The sequence below is a fragment of the Mchenga conophoros genome, linkage group LG12 (genome assembly GCF_057382185.1).
Source record: "Mchenga conophoros isolate Kocher_MC1m ecotype Shallow Benthic linkage group LG12, M_conophoros_male_GT1.1, whole genome shotgun sequence".
In the NCBI taxonomy this organism is placed as follows: Eukaryota; Metazoa; Chordata; class Actinopteri; order Cichliformes; family Cichlidae; genus Mchenga; species Mchenga conophoros.
Genome location: NC_140537.1, coordinates 7,506,117 through 7,532,893, shown reverse-complemented (window position 1 = coordinate 7,532,893; position 26,777 = coordinate 7,506,117). Strand labels below are relative to the sequence as shown.

The 26,777-nt window shown below is 40.2% G+C and overlaps 1 pseudogene; it reads left to right on the top strand.

The window, feature by feature from the left end:
- Positions 1 to 5,329: 5,329 nt before the first annotated feature.
- Positions 5,330 to 26,777, top strand: part of LOC146562070 (dynein axonemal heavy chain 5-like) — a 60,938-nt pseudogene continuing 39,490 nt past the window's right edge.

The following is a 26,777-nucleotide window of genomic DNA, read 5'->3' as shown; positions in this document are numbered from 1 at the left end:
GAAAATTGGGTTGAAAATTGAGGCTGAACTTGTGGGGTTTAGAAATGTCCAGAGCATCGCAACAGAAAGGTGAATTAAAAAAAAGAGAGAGAGCGGGATGAAGAAATAAATAAACTAATAATACATAAATGAATAGAAAAATCTTTTGTATATGGCGCGGTGCTGTGGGCACCTAAGTCTTTGATAGTGTAGAATTTTCAAGTCAATACCATCGTTGCATCTACTGAAAATCTCTGTGAAGCTTAAATCTCAATGACCTTGACTTCAAGGTCAGAGGTCAACTTTTCTGAAAATCAGAGGAGTTTCACATTCATAACACAGGTATGTCTACTAGGAGGCTGAAGGGTAGCTCTATATATTTATAAACAATCAAAAACAACAATTATTACGCAATTTATTTCCAATTTGTATGGAATTTATTTCTGTAAAGGTGGTGTTTTAGGTCTGATTGAAGGACTGATGTGATGGTAAGGTGTCCACTGCTGCGCTTTGAAGATTGGTAGGCTTTTTTTTTTAAATTTTCACAAGAATTGCTACTTCCCCTAGAGTTTTGGCCACTCCAACAATCAGAAGATTTCCCTATGAGCAAGCATTTAGCGACAGTGGGAAGGAAAAACTCCCTTTAAAAAGGAAGAAACCTTCAACAGAGCCAGGCTCAGGAAGGGACAGCCCTCTGCCACGACTGGTTGGGGTGGGGGGAGTGAAAATTTAAAAAAAAGAAGCCAAAGTGATCATTTTTGGAGCAGCTTAATTAATTTTTGCATTGTAATTTGCTGTTAATGTCATTTTCCAACCCCAGTTTGTATTTTTATCACTTTTGTCCAGGGTGGAAGATGCCATGCTGGAGACTGATTCAGTATGGTCTTTCAATGTTGATACATGGGAACCTTTTAGAGAGGCCAGGGCTGAAAAAGGGATGCCGGAGAACCTGAGAGGGTGTTATCCGCTGGTGTGCATCCAAGGCCAACATCTGTTTAATTAGGCTGACAAATAAGCGTTGGCCAGCTTCTGGTCCTCGTCTAAACATCATTAGCTGTTCAAGGTCATCCAGACGTGTAAGTATTATGTATCTTGTCTCCAGGGATTCATGTCCTGTCCCTGGAACAGAGCCTTTATATTGTTCTTCCGTCTTAAATGTCCAGCGCTGTTGCTTGTATTTGTCTCCAATGAAATAGTTTTCAGTGTACACGCCAGAGTCTAGCACATGATCTGGTGGCTGACCCTGAGTCTCTATGATGAATTTCAGATAATCATAGTCATTCTCCGAAGGGTAGAGTGGCAGCCCTGTAGCAAGCTCCACAGCCACCAGCCCCAGAGACCACATGTCACTTGCTTCATTGTAAGGAAGGCCAAGCATAACCTCAGGTGCACAGTAACCAACCGTCCCCACAAAGTCACCAGGTATCACTGCAGACGCAGGACATGCGAGGCCAAAGTCTATAAGTTTGACTTTGATGGGAGACTCATGGCGGTTTACAACCATGATGTTTCCAGGTTTGAGGTCAGCGTGCACCATTCCCACAGAACTCAGGTGGGACAGAGCATTTGTGATTTGACCTAAAATTGGCCTGACTTCGCTTATGGGGAGACCCTGTTTATTCCGGTCCCCTATGTAGTCCCACAGGCATTGATCAAGGAGTTCAAATTTCAGGCAAACCCGCTGTCCGTCGTGGAAAAAGCCGTTCCATTGAACAATGTTGGCGGCATCTGGATCCAACCTTCGCAGCTGCTCCAGGATGAAAATTTCCACATGTGCCTGTTGCAGAATATCAGGGTCGCTCTTGTTGACTTTAATGGCAACAGCTTGGTTGGTTGTTGTGTCGCGACATTTGGCTACAATACCAAAGCCCCCTTCTCCGAGGAAAGCCTCTACCTTGTAGTGCTTTCCCAAAATGCTCCCTTTAACTAATTCAAGCTCATCTGAGCTGAATGATGGACTGGCTGATGTGTGGACGAATACTTGCTGAGAAAATTCAACCGAGTTTTGAAAACTGCAGTTGATTTTCTGTGATCTCTTGCTTTCCAAGTTTGAAGGGTGCTGAAAGACCACAGGGTTTTGTGATATTTCAGCACTCATGTCAATGCACAGGGAACTCTTAGGGCTGAAAAAGGGATGCCGGAGAACCTGAGAGGGTGTTATCCGCTGGTGTGCATCCAAGGCCAACATCTGTTTAATTAAGCTGACAAATAAGCGTTGGCCAGCTTCTGGTCCTCGTCTAAACATTATTATTTGTTCAAGGTCATCCAGACGCGTCAGTTTTATGCATCTTGTCTCCAGGGACTCATATCCTGTCTCATACTGAAATTGTTGGTCAGTCTTAAATGTCCAGCGCTGTTGCTTGTCTTTGTCTTCAATGAAATAGTCTTCAGTGTAGACGCCAGAGTCTAGAACATGATCTGGTGGCTGACCCTGAGTCTCTATGATGAATTTCAAAACATCATAGTCTTCATTTCCAGGGTAGAGTGGCAGCCCTGTAGCAAGCTCCACAGCTACCAGCCCCAGAGACCACATGTCAATTGCTTCATTGTAAGGAAGGCCAAGCATAACCTCAGGTGCACAATAACCAACCGTCCCCACACGGTCACCAGGCATCACTGCAGACGCAGGACATGCGAGGCCAAAGTCTATAAGTTTGACTTTGATGGGAGACTCATGGCGGTTTACAACCATGATGTTTCCAGGTTTGAGGTCAGCGTGCACCATTCCCACAGAACCCAGGTGGGACAGAGCATTTGTCAGTTGACCTAAAATTGGCCTGACTTCGCTTATGGGGAGACAGTGGTTTTTCCGGTCCCATATGTAGTCCCTCAGGCATTGATCAAGGAGTTCAAATTTCAGGCAAACCCGCTCTCCGTCGTGAAAAAAGCCGTCCCACTGAACAATGTTGGCGGCATCTGAATCCAACCTTCGCAGCTGCTCCAGGATGAAAATTTCCAATTTCGCCTGTTGCAGAATATCAGGGCGGCTCTTGTTCACTTTAATAGCCACAGCTCGGTTAGTCATGGTATCACGACATTTGGCTACAATACCAAAGCCCCCTTCTCCAAGGAAAGCCTCTACCTTGTAGTGCTTTCCCAAAATGCTCCCTTTAACTAATCCAAGCTCATTTGAGCTGAAGGATGGGTGAGCTGACATGGTGAAATGTGTCGGCTTGGTCGGTGAATTGCTAAGTAAAATTCTCTCAAAACTCTCCAAAAAGGGTTTGCTTGCTGTCAGGTCAAGGTCCGTTGAGCATTAAAGTTTAACAGAGCAAAGCTCCTACTTAAGGGTTTTTTCTCTCAGCAAGATGATGACATAACAAAGGATCTATGTCATCATCTTGTGATGTCACAAGATGTCACCTTTTTTCACAAGATGCATTCCATTTGGATCAAAGGCATTCTATTTTTTCAGTTGAAACACTAAAAAAAAACAATGTTTCAACAGGCCAGGCTGCATTTTCTGCTGCGACATCTCAACAGGAGATAATAAGATAAAGACAAGGAAGACTGGTGATCTATCCATATCAGCAACATCGGCAGGTTTCTAGTGCAGGAAGTAATAAATTCAGCCCTCGTGTTTGCACTACAGGTTGCTTTCATGAGTATTTCTGTTTTTGTGGTGGGGGAATTTTTCCTCGTTCCAACGATGTAAACAAAAACATTAATTGTGCTTTCCGCAATGACTAGTAATCATTTTGTCCTACTGTTCATTTACAGAACAGGAAAGGTTTTGTTTGGTTATGATTGTTTTGCAAGAAATGCTTCAATCACAGTGGGGTAGTCTTGATTAAAATGTTATGTGAGAACTGTGGCACCATGTGTGACCAGATATTGGCATGTAGTCGTCGCCAGACTGTCATCAAAAGTGTGAAGTTTGGGACAGACTGGACAAAATACATTTTTAGAGATGAAAATCTTATGTCCAGTGATAAATGATCAAAATTCCACCACAAACATGGCTTTGACGAAGATGTCCCTTTCTGAAGTAACCCCAAAAAGTTCCTGAAGTAACCAAATGGAATTTAACCAGTGACCTCTCACTTTGCAGGCGAATGTGTAAACCAGCGATGCCTGGAAAACACTAAAACTGTGCCAAAATGTCATTTTACATTCAAAATGGCGGACTTCCAGACTTCCTCTTTGGATTGGGTTCACTGAATCTGTGTGTAATAAATGTCATACACGTATTTCAAGCTGTAAATAAGTTGTTAGAAGTTCTTTACAATTTCTTAAGTGGTGCTGTAGATCCATTTCCGCAGTGCCAGTCACTTTTTAAAAAAAAGTACATTTTGACCTGATGTGAAGAATGCAAAAAATGTCATTAGTTTGGAAGCATGTTTGGTATATGATATACTTGCCTGACTAATAATAATTTATTATTACTATTACTACTGTTGTTGTTGTTGTACAATGGAGCCTTTCCCCTGTGAATGACCAGCTCCCAGCTAAAATGTGTATTTTGTGCCATTTATAAGGTCAGTGCTTTATCATACCTTAAACTGTGCAGGGTAAAAGCCTCAGTTGCTGGGAAAAGCACAGGTGTATTAGAGTTTTTCTGAATTGCTAAAACACTAAACCCCATTGTAAAAACTAAACTGTCAACTATGAAAACTCTTTCATCAAATCAGTCCCACTGTTGCCAAACTCAGATCTGCCAAAAAACATCTTAATGCTCCCCGATATATTTTGTGGACTGATGAGAGTGACATCCAGCACAAAACTAATGCAGCATTTCATAAAAGCAATATCACACCAGCTCCTGAAGGACAATGTCTGGCCATCAGTTTGTGCCTTGAAGTGGCACAAACTGAAGTGTAATTGGGTTATGTAGCAGGACAACAGATGTGAAAAACACCAGGAAGTCCACCTATGAATGTCTCAACGTCTCAGGAGCTGCAGATGAAAACAAGCTAGCAGCTAAATCTGGTACAATGCATCCTTTCTCTACAGAGGTTCTGTTTTTGCTTGGTCACTGACAAATAAAGTGGAAATGACAAATAAATAAATAAACAAAATGAAGGGTTTGGAGTGGCCCGGTCAAAGTCTGGAGTTAAATCAGATTGAGGTGTTTTGCCATGACTTGTCCTTGAAAACCTTCTAGTGTGGCTGAATTAAAACAATTCTGTAAACAAGAAAGAGGCAAAGTTCTTCTACAGCGAGATAAAAGAATCATTGCAGTTCTTGCTGGAAAAAACTACATTTTGTCCATACTTGGGTTATCTTTGTCTAATATTAAAATTAGTTTGAGGATCTGAAACACAAACTGAATGAACATCTTTTCTCCCCTCTTATTCACACATTTTCCCTGCATCTCTTCACATAAACCTCACTAAACACCTCAACGCAGATGGAGGATGCCAAAGTTGGCCTGCAAGCCTCTCTTCTGGTCAGATCTCCAGAAACTGGCGAGTTATTTGTGAACTTTGACCCAGAGATTCTGACGCAGATCAGAGAGGTGAACTGCATGACAAAGATGAATTTGGCAATCCCTCCCTTTGCTCTTCTACTGCTGCAAAAACAGGACGTCTTTAAGAAACACTACAATAGAATACAGGTGAGCATAGCACACAGTTGTAGCTAAAATTTCAAAAATGCATACAGTGAACAACCAAATGATCAAAGCTGCATGTAACTACAGGGAGTGCAGAATTATTAGGCAAATGAGTATTTTGTCCACATCATCCTCTTCATGCATGTTGTCTTACTCCAAGCTGTATAGGCTCGAAAGCCTACTACCAATTAAGCATATTAGGTGATGTCCATCCCTGTAATGAGAAGGGGTGTGGTCTAATGACATCAACACCCTATATCAGGTGTGCATAATTATTAGGCAACGTCCTTTCCTTTGGCAAAATGGGTCAAAAGAAGGACTTGACAGGCACAGAAAAGTCAAAAATAGTGAGATATCTTGCAGAGGGATGCAGCAGTCTCAAAATTGCAAAGCTTCTGAAGCGTGATCATCGAACAATCGAGCGTTTCATTCAAAATAGTCAACAGGGTCGCAAGAAGCGTGTGGAAAAACCAAGGCGCAAAATAACTGCCCATGAACTGAGAAAAGTCAAGCGTGCAGCTGCCAAGATGCCACTTGCCACCAGTTTGGCCATATTTCAGAGCTGCAACATCACTGGAGTGCCCAAAAGCACAAGGTGTGCAATACTCAGAGACATGGCCAAGGTAAGAAAGGCTGAAAGAGGACCACCACTGAACAAGACACACAAGCTGAAACGTCAAGACTGGGCCAAGAAATATCTCAAGACTGATTTTTCTAAGGTTTTATGGACTGATGAAATGAAAGTGAGTCTTGATGGGCCAGATGGATGGGCCCGTGGCTGGATTGGTAAAGGGCAGAGAGCTCCAGTCCGACTCAGACGCCAGCAAGGTGGAGGTGGAGTACTGGTTTGGGCTGGTATCATCAAAGATGAGCTTGTGGGGCCTTTTCGGGTTGAGGATGGAGTCAAGCTCAACTCCCAGTCCTACTGCCAGTTTCTGGAAGACACCTTCTTCAAGCAGTGGTACAGGAAGAAGTCTGCATCCTTCAAGAAAAACATGATTTCCATGCAGGACAATGCTCCATCACACGCGTCCAAGTACTCCACAGCGTGGCTGGCAAGAAAGGGTATAAAAGAAGAAAAACTAATGACATGGCCTCCTTGTTCACCTGATCTGAACCCCATTGAGAACCTGTGGTCCATCATCAAATGTGAGATTTACAAGGAGGGAAAACAGTACACCTCTCTGAACAGTGTCTGGGAGGCTGTGGTTGCTGCTGCACGCAATGTTGATGGTGAACAGATCAAAACACTGACAGAATCCATGGATGGCAGGCTTTTGAGTGTCCTTGCAAAGAAAGGTGGCTATATTGGTCACTGATTTGTTTTTGTTTTGTTTTTGAATGTCAGAAATGTATATTTGTGAATGTGGAGATGTTATATTGGTTTCACTGGTAAAAATAAATAATTGAAATGGGTATATATTTGTTTTTTGTTAAGTTGCCTAATAATTATGCACAGTAATAGTCACCTGCACACACAGATATCCCCCTAAAATAGCTAAAACTAAAAACAAACTAAAAACTACTTCCAAAAACATTCAGCTTTGATATTAATGAGTTTTTTGGGTTCATTGAGAACATGGTTGTTGTTCAATAATAAAATTATTCCTCAAAAATACAACTTGCCTAATAATTCTGCACTCCCTGTAGGAGTATAAAACATCCTGGAATTGTGTTTAAATTCCACACAGATTTTTTAAAATGACTAAAATCGACAAAAACCCATTTTATTGTCAACTGAAAAATTCAGTTCATCCCTTTTGTGTGATTGCAAAAATGCTCCAACATGCATCTATCTCATTTCAGCTGATGTTGAGCGAGAACACTAGAGTGCGTGCCAAGATTCAGAGTGTCTTTGAACAGCTGGCCATGCCACATGTAGCTAAGGTAAGTGGACCGACCCTCGGCTACCAAAACTAGCAATTGGGACATGGAATGTCACCTCTCTCATGGAGAAGGAGCCTGAGTTAGTGTGTGAGTGTTGAGAGGTAGCGGCTAGATATGGTGGATGTGAATGGCTTGGGCTCTGGAACTAGTCTCCTGGAGACGCGCCCTTGGTGCGAGGTGGCCGGCTGGGATTGGGAATCCTAGAGTGATTGACCGAACAGTAAAGGACAGTCAGGCACAGGTTAAAGTCCAAAAAAGTGTTTTTTATTTAACCCAAAAAATGAACTTTGGTAAAAATAAAAAAAATCAACATCTTGGGCAAGAGATCAAAGCAACTGAGCTTGACTCAAAGTTAGTTTTTGTCCCTACCCTCACCTGTGGTCATGAGCTTTGGGTAGTGGAGGAGGTGACTGGGGAGAGGGAGGTCTCAGCTTCTCTACTTAGGCTGCTGCCCCAAGACCCAGCCCCGGATAAGGGTAAGAAAATGGATGGATGGATGTGTCTGTGAAGGTTCTCAGTCATCGTAGTCTAAGGATGGATGGTTTCCCTCTGTTCTTTATCATGTCGATGTCAAATCCTTCATGTTGTGCGCGCTCCAGTTAGCTAAATTATGTTTGCCAGTGCTAGCTAATAAAGCTTTGTTTTGATTTTATATTTCTCTGCAAAGTCCTGCATTTCAGTCCAACCCAGCATCCCATGATCGAGCGTCATGTGATTACATAAAAGTTCAAAATAGGACTCATTTTATTTGATTTCATTTGATTTTATGTTTTTATTTTCAGTTGTCTCTAGTAAGTCAGAAGAACACACAAAAAAATGTTAGATCCTTTTTTATTGTTGCTTGGTTTCGTCATGAATCTTTTCTAAGCATTAAACTGGTGACAGGTATGAGACTGACTGTCACAGCAGGTTGCTTACAAAGTGCATCACCATCATCATACCATACATGACTTACTTGACAGGTGGATGAGGCTATACAACTGGGTTTGACCTCCCTCAACTGGACATCTCTGAATATTGACAAGTATCTCGACCGCATCGACAAAGTGTTGGGTAAGCAAAAAATGTAACGAGATCGATCCTGTACACGCTGACACGAGACATTCCTGCAACTCAGCACTGGCTGCGTGTGATTAATGGATTTATTGCATAGGTGGCTTTCTCACAAGTAACACTCATATATTCAATAGATTCTTTCTCTCTCTACACATTGTCTTTTTTTATACTGAATTGTCTGTTTATCACTGTTCTCTCCTTTGTTCAAACGCATAACAAGTTCCCCTTGATTTTTCCCTCTTTCCCTTATTTTTGGTGGGTTTGTGTCCCTCCCTTTCTCTTTTGTGTGGTTTTTTTTGTCTGTTTAGCTGATCTTGAGTTGCTGATGGACAGAGTGAATGACCTGGTGGAGTTTAGAATAGAAGCAGTACTGCAGGAGATGAGCATATCCAACCTGTGTGTCCTGCCAGAGGATGAGCCTGTGACCTGTGAGGAGTTTGTTCAAACCACCAGGGTAAACGAAGACAAATAAAATAAAAGTATCCGCTGGGTTATTGTTGCTCTACTAAGTCTGTGTAACTATGCAGACATCTGAAAGATGCTATCAATATTTATTAAGTGGTTTTGGTAATTCTCACACATTTAAAATACTTTTTTCTGTATTTAAACATTATTTCTTATTCTAAAGATTAATTACATTGAACTGAACTGTATATCTGCATGTGTCTAGGACCTTTGCATAAGACAAGCCCAGAAAGTGAACATGAAGAGCTCACTGGTGGAGGAGGCAGCTAATGAACTGATCAACATGCTGCTAGAGTTTGACCACAATCAGAGAGAGGAGGTGGAGAAGTTTGAGGAAGAAAGCTGCACAGAGAGCAAGACCATAGACCACAATGACAGTGAAGGTATGCTGACAGTTTCCTTTCACGATCAAACACAATACAGTGTGATAATTATGATTCAATGCTGTAAGAGACAAGTTAAAAAAGGCAGTTCAAAGGTTTTTAAAGGAAAGGGGATTACCTTTTTTAGGACCTTGTTGTTTTTACTTTTATTATAATGCTGATTTATTCAAGGTGAAGTGTTGCTGAAGGTGTTCGTATTGACTGTAAACGTGTCACCTTCTTAGGTGATGACGAGCGTCTCTTCTCCAGAAACACGCTGCTACGTTCTGCTAGTGTTGGTCCTTCTTCTCCGTTGGTGAGGAGGAAGAAGAAGAGGGACTTGATGGAAGTGATGGAGCAGGAAGCCCAGGAGCTGCTGTCCTACTTCAACCACCGTAATGTGGATGCCTTGCTCAAAGTGACACGCAACACCCTTGAGATGTTGCGCAAGCGCATACATACGTCCTCGCTCATACACTTCTCTGGTGCGTCTTGTTTAATTGTTTGCTATATTTCTGTAAAGGCCTAAAATATTTAAAATAAGCTCATAAAATGTCTATTCCAATACTTTATGTGTGTTACCCTTCTCTCCCTCTGAAGCTGCAAGTGACCCAACCAGCCATGGCAAAAGCAGCGATCACCATGCAATCTTCAGAGTAAACATGACCCTTTCCATCCCTAACATTGTCATGGTTCCAGCTTTGGAGGAGGTTCAACAGGCTCTAAACCGCGCTGTAGAGTGTGTAGTCAGTGTCAGCAAAGGAGTCAGCCAGTGGAGCAAAGAAAGGATATCTAAGGTGAATAAAGGAAAAATCAATTTGTGACATTTAGCTTGATAACTGTAATAAACTGTTAGAACTGCTCTTTTTAAACTAATATTGTCGTGGTCCAGCAGTGTACTAAATAAACCCGGAGGTTTTACATTCCCCTTTCCAGAGACAAATGAATGAAAGGCGAATGGCAGCACTGAAACAAGACAGCTCTGAGAGCGAAACAGAGGACGGAGCAACAACATACAGAAGCTTGGCTGGTAATAGAGAACATTATCACTTTCATAGCTTAACCTCAGACCTTCAACAGCTCCCAACTGTGTCAGCTCACTCATTTTTAAAATTTTAAGATTTGCTGTTTTCAGCATACAATTACAACTCGATTTTACAGCTCAGCAGAGCAAGCAAATATCTGACCAGGGGCAGAAACACATAATATTGCTTGGGGAGGAAAATATTCAAGAATTTCATATTTAATGCAAATTAAATACATATTTAATTAGAAAGCGGCAGGGATAATCAATTTCCACTATGAAAAGCACATTTTACTTTTAGAAATTATATATACAGAGAGAGAAAAACTAAATGGAAGTAATTCCATTATTAACATGTTCTCTTGTAAAAAGACCTGTAACATATAATTATTTTAAAAGCCCAGAAGTTAATATTTGGAAGAATAATGTCCATCATTTCTGCTCAATGTGTTTTCTGTGAAATTCTGTCATTTTCAGATGGCAGTACCTCAGACATGTCAGCTTCTATGATCCAGGCCATCCCGTTCCAAGCCAGAAATTACTACAAGAGTGTGTCTGAGAACAAGGAAATAGCCAAGCTAATCTCTGTACTTAGCACCTCTATCACCTCCAGTAAAAAGGTACATGGCACTTAATTAAGCTATTTTTTATATGAAACTAATCCAAACTTAGCTGTCTTTTATTAAATCATGCCATACACTTTTTATATTTCTTTATCCCACATTTACAACAGATATTTTCATCTATATTTCTGTATATTTAATGAATATAAATGTCTTTTATTTTTCTATAAGTGCACTTCATTTCATATTCTCCTGTTGATATTAATGTGCAGGAAGTGGTGACCGCTCTACATCACTTTAGCCGTTACCATCACATCTGGAGGAAAGACCGTGAAGAGACCATGAGGAAGTACGTTGAAATGTATGGTTTCTATATAAATCTGCTTATCTGACATCGCACTAGTGCTATTTTTGTTTGTGTTTTGAACAGATTTATCGAGGGGAGTCCCTTGTTATCGGAGTTTGAGAGCCAGATTCTTTTCTATCGAGATCTAGAGCTGGAAGTAAACTCTGAACCAGAGTATATTGCTGTAGGAGCCTTGGCGCTATTCACAGGTCTTATTAAGTTACAAATTTAAAACCGGCATGAATGAGATTTTTGAGATTTTCAGCAAGTTAAATGATGCTCTCTGCATGCTCATATTACTTCCTGCCAGCACCCTTAAAGATGTCCCTCTCTGCTGAAATCAAGAATTGGATGGTGGACTACGGACTTTACTGTAACAGGAAATGTCGCTCAGAGATGGAGCACATTTTTGCTTTTGTAGATGAAGCAGGAAAGAAACTGAATCGACAGATCAAAGACCTGGATGATATTCGTATTGCCATGGCCGCACTGAAGGAGATCAGAGAGCACCAGATATCTATTGATTTTCAAGTTGGGCCCATAGAGGTAAACCACAGCATCACATATTTATCGAAGCTCTTTTTATACACACAAATACACACAGTGGGAAAGAGACATTTTTAGCTGTTTGACTTTATGAGTCTGTACAAGAAGCTCAGAAAGAAATAATTACACATTTGCACATTCTAGTTTTTGTCAGGTGGAAGACTTAGTATCTTATTTTTCCTCACAGGAGTCCTATGCCATGCTCCATAAGTATGAACTGTCAGTGGCTAAAGAGGAGGCTGAAAAAGTGGATACTCTGCGCTACACTTGGGAAAAGCTCTTGTCCCGGAGCACAGAGGTGCAGAACGAGCTGGTCGCCTTGCAGCCAAACTTCAGAGAAGAACTGGTCAGCAATGTGGAGACCTTTCTGGAAGACTGCCAACACTTTTATCAAGATTATGAAAAGGTAAAGTATCTATGGCTGTTTGCTCTGTTTCAATTAAACTTTTTATTTTAATTCAACAAATAAATGCTCAGTTAATTACAGTTAAGGTTAGTTTTAATAATAGCTACTAAAATGACACTTTTCCCTCTCTGTTTAAGGATGGTCCCATGGTTGTGGGACTTGCACCCCAAGATGCCAGTGACCGGCTGATCATGTTCCAGGTTGGTTAGTGATTAATTATTTTGTCTCTCTGTCAGTTAGTAAATATTTAGATCCTGCATTGACCTGATGCCTCAGAAAAGTAGTTACTTGAAACTGATGTTAAAAGAGCTATTATATTTTTATTATTATTATTACTATTATTATACTGTTACAGTTTCTATTTCATGGTTAGCAAAAGACAGATTTTTTATTCTGTATAAATTATACTCAGATAATTGCAAATGTTTTACCTCAAATGTGTAATGTTTTAAAGTCCATCAGAGCGTAAGCTGTACCTAATCGTAGCTCTTCTCCTCTTCAGAATCGATTTGACAACCTGTTCAGGAAGTACATCACTTACACGGGAGGCGAAGAGCTCTTTGGACTTCCTGTTACCCAGCATCCTCAGCTATTGGAGATTAGGAAGCAACTGGCTCTGCTGCAGAAGTTGTACGGCCTTTACAACAATGTCATCGATACAGTTAATGGCTACTATGATATCCTCTGGGCTGACATCTGCATCGAGAAGATTAATAATGAGCTGCTCGACTTTCAGACGAGGTTTGGCAATTTATTTGTTTGTTTTTTATTCAAGCAACTGTTGAACTCTTTTAACTGTAGATGTAGTAACATGAGCTTAAAATATGTTAATGAAGAAGGAGACGTTTTCAGGAAAGAAGCTGAACTGGAAACAAACAAAACTGACTATGTGAGAAAATAACCTTCTCATACTGTGTAATCAAGCCCTCTCATTACTGCAGGAATTGGTGACATCACAAAGAGAAAAAAAAAAAAGCAGAATTAAATTAAATGATTTTCATTAGTCCATCCATAAACATCACTCTTATTTTCAGGCATTAAAGAAACTGCTTCCTCTCACTTGCTACAATATGGAAACTTGTTTCGAGATGTTATAATTTCGAAATACTAACCCAAAAGTTTTACATAACAACAAAAAAAGTTGTTTTTTTTTCCAGTGGCAGAAACAAAGCTTCCTGTTCTTCATCAACACTGCATTAATATTTCAGTCTCACAATGCAAAGCTAATCTTTGCCCTTTATGTGGTCACATTTGTCCAGCATGTGTCAAATGGACACTGAAGGGGAAAGAGGCTAATAGGCTACAGGCTAGTTTATTTTACCTAAAGAAATTAAGAACAAGTTTTAATATAGCTGGAAGGGATTACTTGACAATGAAAATCTAGATAAACATTAGAAGCAGTCAGAAGGAAAATATAGAGCTATAGTCAGAGCTGAAGAAGAGAGGATATTTGTTTCCTCTGGCAGAAATGTCAGCTATCTGTTGTGGAGGTGTTGATTTGGTTGAGTGAAGCTATGAACAGACACTGATGCATGAACTTTTGCTCTGTGCTAGTAAGGAAGGATACTCAACAAGTTGTCCAATCCAATGACTCTTGTAGCGTTAATACCAAACTTGAAGTGTGTTGTAATACTTTTCCTTTAACAAACAAAATGTCAACTATACATCTAATCTAGTTCATGTCAACTTTACTTGACTTCAGCAAAGCTAAAGTGTAGTTTAGAAAGAAGACAATAAATATGAGTTTGACTGTCACGTCCTGTGAACTACCAGGTGTCGAAAACTGCCTCGTGCTCTGAAAGAGTGGCAGGCCTTTCAGGATCTGAAGAAAACGATTGATGAATTCAGTGAGTGCTGCCCCCTGCTGGAACTCATGACTAACAAAGCAATGATGGCCCGGCACTGGAAGAGGATAACGGAGGTTAGTGAAACATGGCCACTGGTGTAGCACTGCAACTGAATGTTATTGACTGAAATCAAGTCATCACCAGAACCTAATGATAATGATAATAGCTGTAATTTGTCCTGTTTTGTATCCAGGTGACTGGCCATACCTTTGAGGTGGAAACTGATACATTCAAGCTGCGTAACATAATGGAGGCTCCTCTACTCAAGTATAAAGAAGAGATTGAGGTACAAACGAATCATTAGCTGCTAATTCAATGTGTTTTCTTTTTTATTTGATATAATAAATTCCAAATAAAATACAAGTTTGGAAAATTGTTTGGAGGAAATGAAAACATTTAAAAAGTTTAAAGAGTAATATATTGAATTAACTGATAGGTGGTCCTGTTCAGTGCAAACACCAATCCTGTTTTTTCAGTGCATATGCATCTGTTTGCCATCAGCATTTTTATTGCTAACATTTAAAAACATTTGGGGGGCAGGATTCTTGTGCAGGATATCTGCATCAGTGCTGTGAAAGAGCGTGATATTGAACAAAAGCTGAAGCAAGTGATCGCTGAGTGGGACAACAAGACTTTTACATTTGCCAGTTTTAAGACCCGTGGGGAGTTGCTGCTGAGAGGAGACAGCACATCAGAGATCATTGCCAGCATGGAGGATAGCCTAATGATCTTGGGATCCCTTACGAGCAACCGGTACGGCAGTGTTGAGTGTCATTATCATTAGTGTCGGTAGTGATGATCTTCTTCCACAGCTGTGGGAAATCTAGACATTAGACGAGCCACACACAGGTGTGCGTCCCTAAGTAAGGCGAACGTGAAGATTTACCTTCTTTTTCAGGTACAACACCCCATTTAAAGCCCAGATTCAGAAGTGGGTTCAGAATCTCTCCAACACCACTGATATTATCGAGCACTGGATGACTGTCCAGAACCTGTGGATCTATCTGGAGGCTGTGTTTGTGGGTGGAGATATCGCCAAACAGTTGCCTAAGGTGAACAACATTTCAGGATGTGATTCATATTGGTTATCAGGCTTAAACATGGACTCCAAATGCAGTTTAAAAGGCAATTTCAGTTTAAAAGGCAAACAAGTGAACTGAACTGAAATTACTCATTTGCAGTTACACAATTTACATAAAAAAATTCTATCTTTACATCATTATCAGATTTCTGGACAATATTCTGGGTGTTTAGGTGCAGTAGTGCATTAATGTGCCAGGCGTTGAGTTTCTTTTATTTTCATTTTCAAAAATTATATTTCAGTCTCTTGAGCAAAATAAATCACTGGTCCAGGCAATGTTTTCAGGCCACAGTGTTTTGACATTTAAAAGAAGAAGAAATAATAGTGAAATGTTGCCTTTGTAAGATTGTTTTACGAGCTTAATTCTAAAATCAGCGCCAAACAGCGTCCAAGCATTTAAAAGAAATAACCAAATACAAAATAAAATAATAAAACAGTCAAACAGTGATCATGAGATAATTGACTAACTCAATCTTTTTAGGAAGCAAAGCGTTTCTCTAACATTGATAAGTCATGGGTGAAGATCATGATGCGAGCCCATGAAATGCCCAATGTGGTACAGTCATGCGTGGGGGATGAGACCATGGGACAGCTGCTTCCACATCTCCTCGAACAGCTGGAGATCTGTCAGAAGTCTCTAACAGGGTGAGTAGAAAAAACTTAAAACACCACCATGGCCCTTATTTTTAGGTTCTAATGAACTTAACCACCAAAAGAAAGGTAGAAGATTTTAAACGATAATCAGTAGTGAGGGTAAGTGAAGTGACTGATTTCCTTTTTTATGCTGTACAGTTAACTATCTGGTTTATTGTATTGTCTGTCAGATGATACTTTGTATTGATTTTTTTAAAATTATGTGGTCAAACAGTTATCTGGAGAAGAAGCGTCTGCTGTTTCCTCGTTTCTTCTTTGTCTCTGATCCTGCCCTGCTGGAGATCCTGGGCCAGGCCTCTGACTCCCACACCATCCAGGCCCACCTTCTCAATGTCTTTGACAATATCAAGTGTGTCCAGTTTCATGAAAAGGTGGATTATGTTCTTTTTTTGTTGTTTATCTTAAACACTTAACCTTCTGAAAAATATGTGATTGTAACATGAAAGTAATAAAATATAATAGCTGCTGTAATGTCAAATTGAATGAACTAATCAGAGTAATGTAGAATTTGAAAAATATACTTTTTATAAGAAAAATAACTTCATCATTGTAGTTATAATAATCGATCTAATCAGTGTTGCCTTTCACAGATATATGACCGCATTCTGGCCGTGTCATCACGCAAGGGAGAGACTGTGGAGCTGGATCGTCCCGTCACAGCTGAAGGGAACGTGGAGGTGTGGCTCAATGCTCTGCTGAAAGAATCCCAGAGGTCTTTGCACCTTGTGATCAGACAAGCTGCTCTGGCTATCCAGGACTCTGGCTTCCAGCTAATTGACTTCCTCAACTCCTTCCCATCTCAAGTAAGTCATTGTCCAAATCCAGGAACTAATCCGCAAACGTTTTAAAACATTGATTCGACCACAACTGGCTATCCTTGTGGAGCAAGGACGGCGCTGCTCAAAAACAGAAACCTGTGTAGCCTAAAGAGGCAATCTACTATGAACATTGTAATAAACTCCAAAATAAATTCTAAAGAAAGTTGGGATGCTCCAAAATGTAAGTTAAAATAGGATGCAATGATTCGCAAGTCTTATAAACCCATATAATAAATCTAGCAAATGTTTAAAACTGAGAAAACTATTTTGAGATAAAATATTGGCTCATTTTGAATTTAATGACTACAACGACAGCCAACAAGAGTCTGGATAAATTAGTGGTAGTAAAAAAAACAGCTGGAACATTTTGCAACTAATTAGGATATCTGGCAACAGCTCAGTAATATGAGTGGATATAAATAGAGCATGTTAGATGAAAGAATTGGGCTGAGTTTCACTAATCTGCAAAAAACTAAAATTGTAGAACAATTACAGAATGATGTTCTTTAGTGTAAAATTGCAAATATGAATTTCCCGTCATCTACGTTACGTGATATCAAAAGATTTCAAGTATCTGGAGAAATCTCTGTGTGCAAGGCTGAAAATCAATATTGGATGCCTGCGAGCTTCAGACCCTCAGGCAGCACTGCATTACAAACAGACCTGATTCTGTCATGGAAATCACTGCATGGGCTCAGGAACACCTCCAGAAAATCAATGTGTGGGAGCACAGTTTGCTGTACAGGCTAAAGCTCTATGCTGCAAAGAAAAAGCCATGTGTGAACATGATCCAGAATCACCGTTATATTCTCTGGACCAGAGGTCATTTAACACTGACTGAGCCAATGTGGAAAACTTTTTATACAACATGGAGACCACATCCTCACGCAATCTGTCTTTTTCTGCTCTCTCTCATGGTATGGGGGTGCATTAGTGCCTATGAAACTGGCAGCTTCCACATCTGGATAGATACCACCATTGCTGAAAAGTATCTAAATGTTTTAGAGCAAAATATGCTCCAATCCAGTCATGTCCCTGTCTTTTTCAGGGAACAACCTGCATATTTCAGCTAAATCGCATACTTTGTAGAAGGATACTCTGGGTTTTTAACTGCCTTACATCAGTCCAGACTGTTCACCACCTGGAAACATCCTGTGTCAGAATAGAACTGGGCAATATTCCTTACCCACGTACAGTTGCTGGTCTCCCCAGTTCCCAGATGTTTACTGACTGTTGTTAAAAGTGAACAAGTATTTTTTTTTTCTTAAAAGGGTGTGTTTTCTATAAGTATTTGTTATTGTTTCTATGTTCTGTTGTGACTAAAATATGGGTTATTGAGATTTGCAAATCATTGCGTTCTGTTTTTATTTATATTGTACTCAGCATCCCAACTTTTGGGAATTGGGGCTGTTATTTTCTCTGTAAATCTTGGGGTGTGGTACTAAACTGCTATAGTATTCCTTCATCAAAACAATAGTTAGATTTCTAAGGTCATCGGTACATTTGACCATTTTGATGTGTTTTGTTTTTTGCACATTAATGTAGGTGGGGTTACTGGGTATTCAGATGATTTGAACAAGGGACTCAGAAGAAGCTCTGACCAATGCCCGATACGATCGTCGCATCATGTCCAAAACCAACCAGTTCTTCCTGGATCTCCTTAACACCCTGATTGACATGACCACAAGAGACTTGGAGGCTGTGGAGAGGACCAAGTATGAGACCCTCATCACTATTCATGTCCACCAGAGGGACATATTTGATGAACTGGTGAGTATGTTGATCATTCGGTGAAAAGAGGCCAGAGACATCCGAGCTGGGATCAGTTAGACTGACGCTGAACTGTGCACATGAACGCTTTGCAATTTCTGTTCAAGATTAGAATCTCCGGCTCAAAATAGCAACCACTCTGTAAACTGTGTTTGATATTCAGACTCCCAAGGGCTGCCATGTCAGAATACAAAATGTTGTTTACTGCAGCGAGTAAATTCTGTCGAAAGTAGTCAGAGGGGTTTTAATGGCAGTCAAGTAATATTTAAAGTCACGACTGTGTTTGAATCTCCACTTAAGGCAGAATAAGCATGTTGCTGAACCCCAAGGTTAATAGAAGCAGTTTGAAGAAACTTTATTTGGATGTGTTTTTTCAGTTCTTTCTAAAATCATTTGTATTTATTTAGCTCATACCATTAATTTGTCCTGCTCATGTTCCTTTGTCCTGTTTGTTTCTAAACACATTTTTGCCTCACCTTATTTCCTCTCCAATAATATATCACACTGCTACTTTTCTACCCCCACTGTATTTTTTCTCACACATATTCTGCTTTTTATCTCTTCTATTCATTACTATTCTAATTCATTTTGTACTTTTTCCCATTTGCATCATTTTAACTTGCTGGACTTTTCTCTTCCCTCCTTTTCACTCTCCCCTATCCTTTACCTTCCTTTCTTCCCATTTCACTTCATGACCTCTTCGTTCATCCTCCACTTTCTTGCTTCTCTTCTCTTTCCACCCTTTTAATGTTACCCTCCTGTCACCGAAATCCCTCCTCACACATCCCGCCCTTCCACCTTTCTTCCCCTCTTTTATCTGGCTTTCATCTCTCTTTTCAAATAATCTTCTGAGTGGTGCCCTTCAATTTCTTATTCTTCACATGCCATCTCCCTTCTCCCTTCACTTCTGTTTCCATCCCCTTGTCTCCTTCTGCTCTCTCTTTCCCTCTTTCCCTGTCTCTTATCGCTACCCTTTCTCCACCTAGTGCCGGTTGCATGTCAAAAGCTCCAGTGACTTTGAATGGCTGAAGCAGTGCCGTTTCTACTTCAATGAGGACTCAGACAAGATGATCATCAACATTACAGATGTGGGCTTTGTCTACCAGAATGAATTCTTGGGGTGTACCGAAAGGCTTGTCATTACACCTTTGACGGACAGGTAAAGCAGACATACGTCAGTAAAATGTATCATAATGGCAAAAGTCATATGCACACACACTAATAAGAAAATAAAGGAAAAAAACAGCAGTATAACTTTTCTTTTTTGCAGTTTAAACAAAGACAGTGTAACCTTGGAGTGACTGTACAGAAAACGTGACCCTGCCTTTGTAACTAAGTCAGAAATGCATGCTGCATCATGCATCAGTTATTTTAGGAACCCACTCTAGATTTATGCTGAAAACTTGACCGTGATTGTTCGTTGTAATGTCAAGTTTCATGAAATGGATTAAACTTTCTGTGGTTGACTAATGACTGGATTTGTAAAGCAAAGAAAAAAAGACAACTCGGGGACTGTGAGGATGAGAAATTAGAAAGCAGGATGAAGCAGGATGAAGCAGTCTTACACAGCGATCATCACATCTGTAACTAACAGGCGATATGAATGACAGAAAGAAAAGGAAAGAGGATCAGACAGAGTGAGGGAGACAGCAGTCCAACAACAAGAAGTGTCTTAGTAACAGACACAGAGGGTAAAATATGAGAAGAGACAAGGAGGGGAAAAAAGATGAGGAGAGACAAGGAGGAGATGTGAGAGGACAGCACTAGGGAGGGAGTTACCATCTAACATCAGACAGCAGCTCTCCAAAAAAGTGGCATGCTGGCCTTATGGCTAGAGGCGCCAAGACAGCTCTGCTTTTCCATCATTTTCTCATGCTGTCTTTCTTCTTTGTTTTGCTTGCTATCATTGTCCTACCTCCTCGCTGCCACCACATCACGTTAAAAAAGGGAAAGGTGCAAGTGGTCCTAAATTGTGGCAAAAAAGATGTTGGGATGAAAAAAGTAAATCTGGTTACGGAGTGGTCAGAATTAATCTGTATCTGCTGAAGGAGAGAAAATATGTCAGTATCCCAGCTTTACCATGATTTTTACCCCGAGGTCAGTCATTGTAATGAAGATGGAGACCAGTGACCAGAGGGCTAGGTCCTGTTGTCAGTCATCCTGATTGCTGATGTGTCCTTGAGCAAATCGCTGAATCCCCATCAGCTTCAGGGGCAGGGTTCTAAAGCTTAATCCTTGAACCTTGTGGAGAATGAGATCACGTTCATTTGTGGTCATTTTGAGTATGGATATTATTAGCTTATGAATTTATGAAATGATTCATGATTTATGAAATTAGATTGTTATTATGTTTGTGTGTCTACAATTGGACAGGTGTTACATCACTTTAGCCCAAGCTCTTGGTATGAGTATGGGTGGAGCACCTGCTGGTCCAGCTGGAACAGGTATGAAAATTAGTCACACAGTATCTATCTATTTTTTGGAAATTACATTGAATCAAAAAGAAAATGCAACATTTTATAGGAATGAAAACCTAGAACTGGTATGCAAAACTTATGATTTCGGAATGGGACAGACATGTTAAAAAGCTGTTCCAAGGTTTGCCAAGTGTTAAAGTAATTGAATTTAACCATTTTAAATATAGATAATTTACCCTTCTAGACTCTATACAACTCAGGTCATTTAAATGAAGAATCAAACAACACAGCTATCTCAGTCGGGAACGGCTTCATTACAGAGTTAGCTTTGATAGTTTCTATTATGAGATCATTTGTTGTCAGGTTTTCTATCAGCATACAAATGGTTGCATTTCAGTTTAGGCTGTGAAAATGTTGCCTTTTGTTATCAGGAAAGACCGAGACCATAAAAGACATGGGTCGCTGTTTGGGAAAGTACGTTGTGGTCTTCAACTGCTCTGACCAGATGGACTTCAGAGGCTTGGGGAGAATATTTAAAGGTGAGAATCACTAAGTAAAGTCATGCTATAAGTGTCATGATAGACTGTGTGGCAAGCAGGAAGTACGTACCAATTGCAGAACTCATGAGACAGAATCAACTTAAAGAGGCAGCGTTTATTGCTGGGAGGCTTTACATAAAGATTAAACTTCACAAAAAACAAACCAAAACCCCAAACTAGAAAACTCGAAACTAAACTGGACACTTGAGTCTAAAAACTAAGAAGCACAAACTAGGAAAACAAACCAGGACTGGGAACTAGAATTTCCTCAGGAATTCGGAGGGGAAAAAACAGACAGCATGGTGAGGGTACGACATGACACAGAGCAAGGAAAACACAGGACTGGAGCAATCAAGGAACGGGAGACAGGAGGGAAACACAGCTCGGGGAGAAATCAGAGCTAACGAGACAAGGTGAAGCAAAACCAGACACACTGGAAGCACAACAGGCACAGAGACACAGACTTGACACTGAACATAGGGACACGGGAACAAGAACTAGAAATCACAGAGCAACAAACTAGAGAGCTAGAAATACTGAGACAGAAACCAAAACACTAACAGTGATAACCATGATGAACTCAAAGATCAAAAACACAACAAAACTCAAAACACTGGGTCACCGACCCAGGACCGTGACAATAAATATATACCCAGAAAGAAGTTTAAGGGTTTGAGTTATCAGGTTATAGGCCTGTGGGGGTTTTTTTTTGCTAATAAATCATAACAATACAGATAAAAAAAAACAACAATCACACAATATGTAATGTCAGATATCTTATTTGTTTGCAGCGGACGGACCATAGCTCTGTGTTTATGTGATTTACCAGGTCTGGCTCAGTCTGGTTCGTGGGGCTGTTTTGACGAGTTCAACCGCATCGACCTCCCAGTTCTTTCTGTGGCAGCCCAGCAGATCGCGATAGTTCTCACCTGCAAGAAGGAACGTCGCAAAAATTTTGTCTTCACAGATGGAGACAATGTGGACATGAACCCAGAGTTTGGCATCTTCCTTACCATGGTTAGTGATGGAAGTAGAACAAGACTGCTAATATCTATTTGACTGGTCAGAGGAAATATCTAAAGGAGGCAGTTCTTAACATCAGTAAATGACACCTTAGTTAACAGAATGAATATTGAAGTGTATGAACTGTATCTGTTTCAGATGGTGCCTGGACATGCTGTGCATGCATGGACATCAATATTTACTCTTGGCTGTTAGATTTATCGCATAATGATTCCTTTTTTTTTAAAGCAAAATTTTTAATCTTGAAAACTGAAATGAATCACAAATAACACTAAAATGGAATTGAACTCTAACATGTAATATTTTATAAGTCAGTTTTTGAATTAAACTTTGGGCTCTGCCTGCTATTTCATGTGATTTATTTCTTAGAGTAATAGTTAAATCGCTTTATCTCCTTGCCTCATTTGCTGTCCTGAGGCAAGTCATTAAACATAACAGTGGAATAATTCCTCCCTGTGGCGAGAGGGGTCAGAGATCATTTTCCTCTTTTTTATTCTGTGTGTGTGTGTGTGTGTGTGTGTGTGTGTGTGTGTGTGTACATTAGTATAGACAAGCTTTGTGAAACAGGCTGTGTCTGTAGGCTGTGTCTGCTGAAGTTGAAGGATAGCGTTTGTGATGAAGATGAACTACATTCCAGTATAAACTTCATCCATTTAGTTTCATTGTTGTTGCATTCTAGTCTGTCATCTAAATCAGCGGTCTCCAACCTTTTTTGCGCCACGGACCGGTTTATGCCCAACAATATTTTCACGGACCGGCCTTTAAGGTGTCGCGGAAAAATACAACAAAATAAAACTAGTACCGCTACTGAAAAATAGAAGAGTTATTCATAACACACGTGAAAAGACCCAGGAAAACTGAGTTAACGATAAAAACGATAACAAAATAACGCAGAAAACCGATAAAAACCCTGAAAACCATACATTTCACACCTGAGCCTCAACTCTCGCGGCCCGGTACCAAACGACTCATGGACCGGTACCGGTCCGAGGCCCGGGGACCACTGATCTAAATTTCTAATGCAGTAGAATGGGCAATGTAGCATTTACTCCTAATTATCATTAAATGTTTTATTTCTGTTTTACTCCATTAATATCTTTTTTTTTGTTATTCTCCATGTAATCAGAATCCAGGTTATGCAGGTCGTCAGGAGCTTCCTGAAAACCTGAAGATCAACTTCCGCTCCGTGGCCATGATGGTTCCAGACCGTCAAATCATTATTAGGGTAAAACTGGCCAGTTGTGGGTTTATCGACAACATGGAGCTTGCACGCAAATTCTTCACGCTTTACAAGCTGTGCGAGGAGCAACTGTCCAAGCAGGTATAAAAATTGAAGATCTTCCTTTTAACCTTGCAGTAACAAGTGGAAAGTGGTAGAACTTGCACTGAGTGTGGGAGCATAAACAAGCTGCAGCTAAAAATGCATAAAAAGTCTTACTGACACACAGGCTGCTGAAAATAGAGTGTGATGCTTGTAGGAATGGGGTCAGAAAAGGAGTTAGTTTGGAGGAGGTATCATTGTCACATGACTTAACAACAAGGTTGCACGGGTTTCCATTAATGTAAATGAAACTAAAATGATATTTATGAATGTTCAGGTTCACTATGATTTTGGCCTGCGCAACATTCTGTCAGTTCTGCGAACTCTGGGAGCAGCCAAGCGAGCCAACCCCAGTGATACAGAGTCTACCATTGTCATGAGGGTTCTAAGGGACATGAACCTTTCAAAACTGGTAAGTCTACAATGTACACAATAGGGCATCAAAAAGATAACCATGCTGATATTTCATGTTTTCACTGGGTTTTGCAAATTTGTGTGCACATGCGTTTAGATCGATGAGGATGAGCCACTTTTTCTGAGCTTGATTGAAGACCTCTTCCCGGGCATCCAACTTGACAAAGCGGGCTACCCTGAACTAGAAGCTGCCATTGACAAACAGGTAGGAGAGTTTGGAGAATGGATTTATCTGTTATTGACGAGGAGAGTGAAAATCCACAGTAACACCAAGTTTGCAAGATGGGGGGAACAGGAAGGGGAAACAATGGAAAGAGGCAGAAAGAGAAATGCGAAGGCTGAGTAAGACGGTCCAAAAGCCTAATGGAGAGTGAGGCCGCCGTATTTGTCATGTCAGACCTCAGGACAGGACATCGAGAAGGATACAAATAGTGGCATTTATTATTTGTAAAGGACCTAACCCGAGGACTTGTGAAAAACAGTGCAGGAAGGGAGAGATGCAATTAAAAGTTGGAACTTTTAGATTTTATGCTGTTTTGTTGCTGATCAGTTAAGCAAGTGCATTTGATAGTATTAGTTTAGTTTTTCATATATTGCTTCTGCATTTTGGCTTCATTTTTTTAATTTAAAAAAAAAAGATGTTTTGATGTGTGAAACCTTAAAATTGACTGAAGGTGTGCTTTCTTTTTACCACGACTGTATACTAAGTTATTATACTTGTAAATACAGTAAAAGCATTATTGTTACAAAAATAGCTGGAATTGTAACTACTTTGTTTCTTCAGGTGGAGGATGCAGGCCTAATCAACCATCCTCCTTGGAAGCTAAAGGTCATCCAGCTGTACGAGACTCAAAGAGTCCGACATGGCATGATGGCCCTGGGGCCCAGTGGGGCTGGAAAGACAACTTGTATACACACGCTTATGAAAGCTATGACAGGTAGGATTTAGTGTATTTTGTCGCATGTGAGCTTAAAGAAAAAGACACCAACTTGTGGTAAGCTTGTTTTGAATCTATTGTACTGTAGACACGAATATGTGAACAGAATAACCGAAGAAATATACTCATACTGGGACGAGATATCTATTTAATTTATGGGGTATCTTATTAAATCTACATATTTTTAGGGTAATATTGTTACTTTTGTGACCTTGTCATGTGTTTAATATAATTATTGCTCCATTAAAGTATTATATTATCCATTATATTAACTTTAGGAAAACAGAACATGTTTCTGCTAATATCTAATTTTCTTCCAGAATGTGGTCATTCTCACAGAGAGATGCGCATGAACCCCAAAGCCATTACTGCACCTCAGATGTTTGGCAGACTAGATGTGGCCACAAATGACTGGACTGATGGCATCTTCTCTACACTGTGGAGGAAAACACTGAGAGCAAAGAAAGGTCCAAAAAGTTTCTTATTGTGCACATATGTCACACTTGGGTATTAATAAAGCAAAAAATCATTGGTAAACATTGTTTTCCATGAGAACTTTGACAAACCAGTTCAAGTAGGTTATTGCAATTAAGTATTAATACGTTGGGACAACGTTGGAAGGTTCAAAGGAAACAAAGCTCTGTTTAATCTTCCTATTTAGTTCTAAGCTTACACGGATAATTAAAAATGTCTGCGGGCAATTGCGTATGCATTCCATGTTTGCTTTTATGCGTCTAAGTACACATCTCATCTATTAATTACTTGTTCTGATGGTGTTTTGCATATCTATGAGTGGGGTGTTCTCTGCGTATTTGCATTATTTTCCTGCTGCTACTTCCTGTTCATTTGCAGAGCTTGCTACTTTGGACAGAGTGAATTCCAGTGTAGAAAAGTAGATGTGGCAATGTGACAGGGCAGCAGCTCCTGGGTCAAGTAGATATTCCTCAAAGAAAAGAAGTACTTTGTGAAAACAGCTGCGTGCTGTCCACGCTCATTGTGTTTTAACTGATGCAGAAACAGCCTTGTGTGTATCATCTGGTAACTTCTGTGTAAAACACGTGCTCATGTAGTAGTCATATTCAAAGGAACTGATTTCTCAGCATTTAGAGTGTAAACCACATTCAAACAGCAGCTTTATCGTGCGATATTGCCTGAAAGTCAGACAACGTCAGCCTTTTGCTTGTTTCAGACGCAATTTGTCTTTTGTGTTTCTGTTTTTGGATGTTTTCCAACTGGGAGGAGAGCGAGGAGAAACGGATTTCTTTGTTCATATTTAAAATTCCACAAAATAAATGACTCAGTTGTTGTTTTTCTTGCAAACTGATAGCTCATGATTGCTGGTTAGCCAAGAAAACATTTTGAACTCTTTTGTCTGCACTAAATTCATATTCAGAAATGTAGCTCATTTTTGCTTGAGGGTGACAGCACAAGGTCTTCATACCACCTCATTTTCGTAATCATGTAAACAAACACTTTGTTTCCCTCACAGGAGAGCACATCTGGATAGTGCTGGATGGGCCAGTTGACGCCATCTGGATTGAAAACCTAAATTCAGTTTTGGATGACAACAGAACTCTTACACTCGCAAATGGAGACCGAATACCAATGGCTCCCAACTGCAAGGTGGTATTTGAGCCGCATAACATCGACAATGCCTCTCCAGCCACCGTCTCACGCAATGGCATGGTGTTCATGAGCTCCTCTGTGCTCACCTGGATCCCCATACTAGAGGTGAAAAACCGGTTGTAATTATTTTTGTTTCATTTC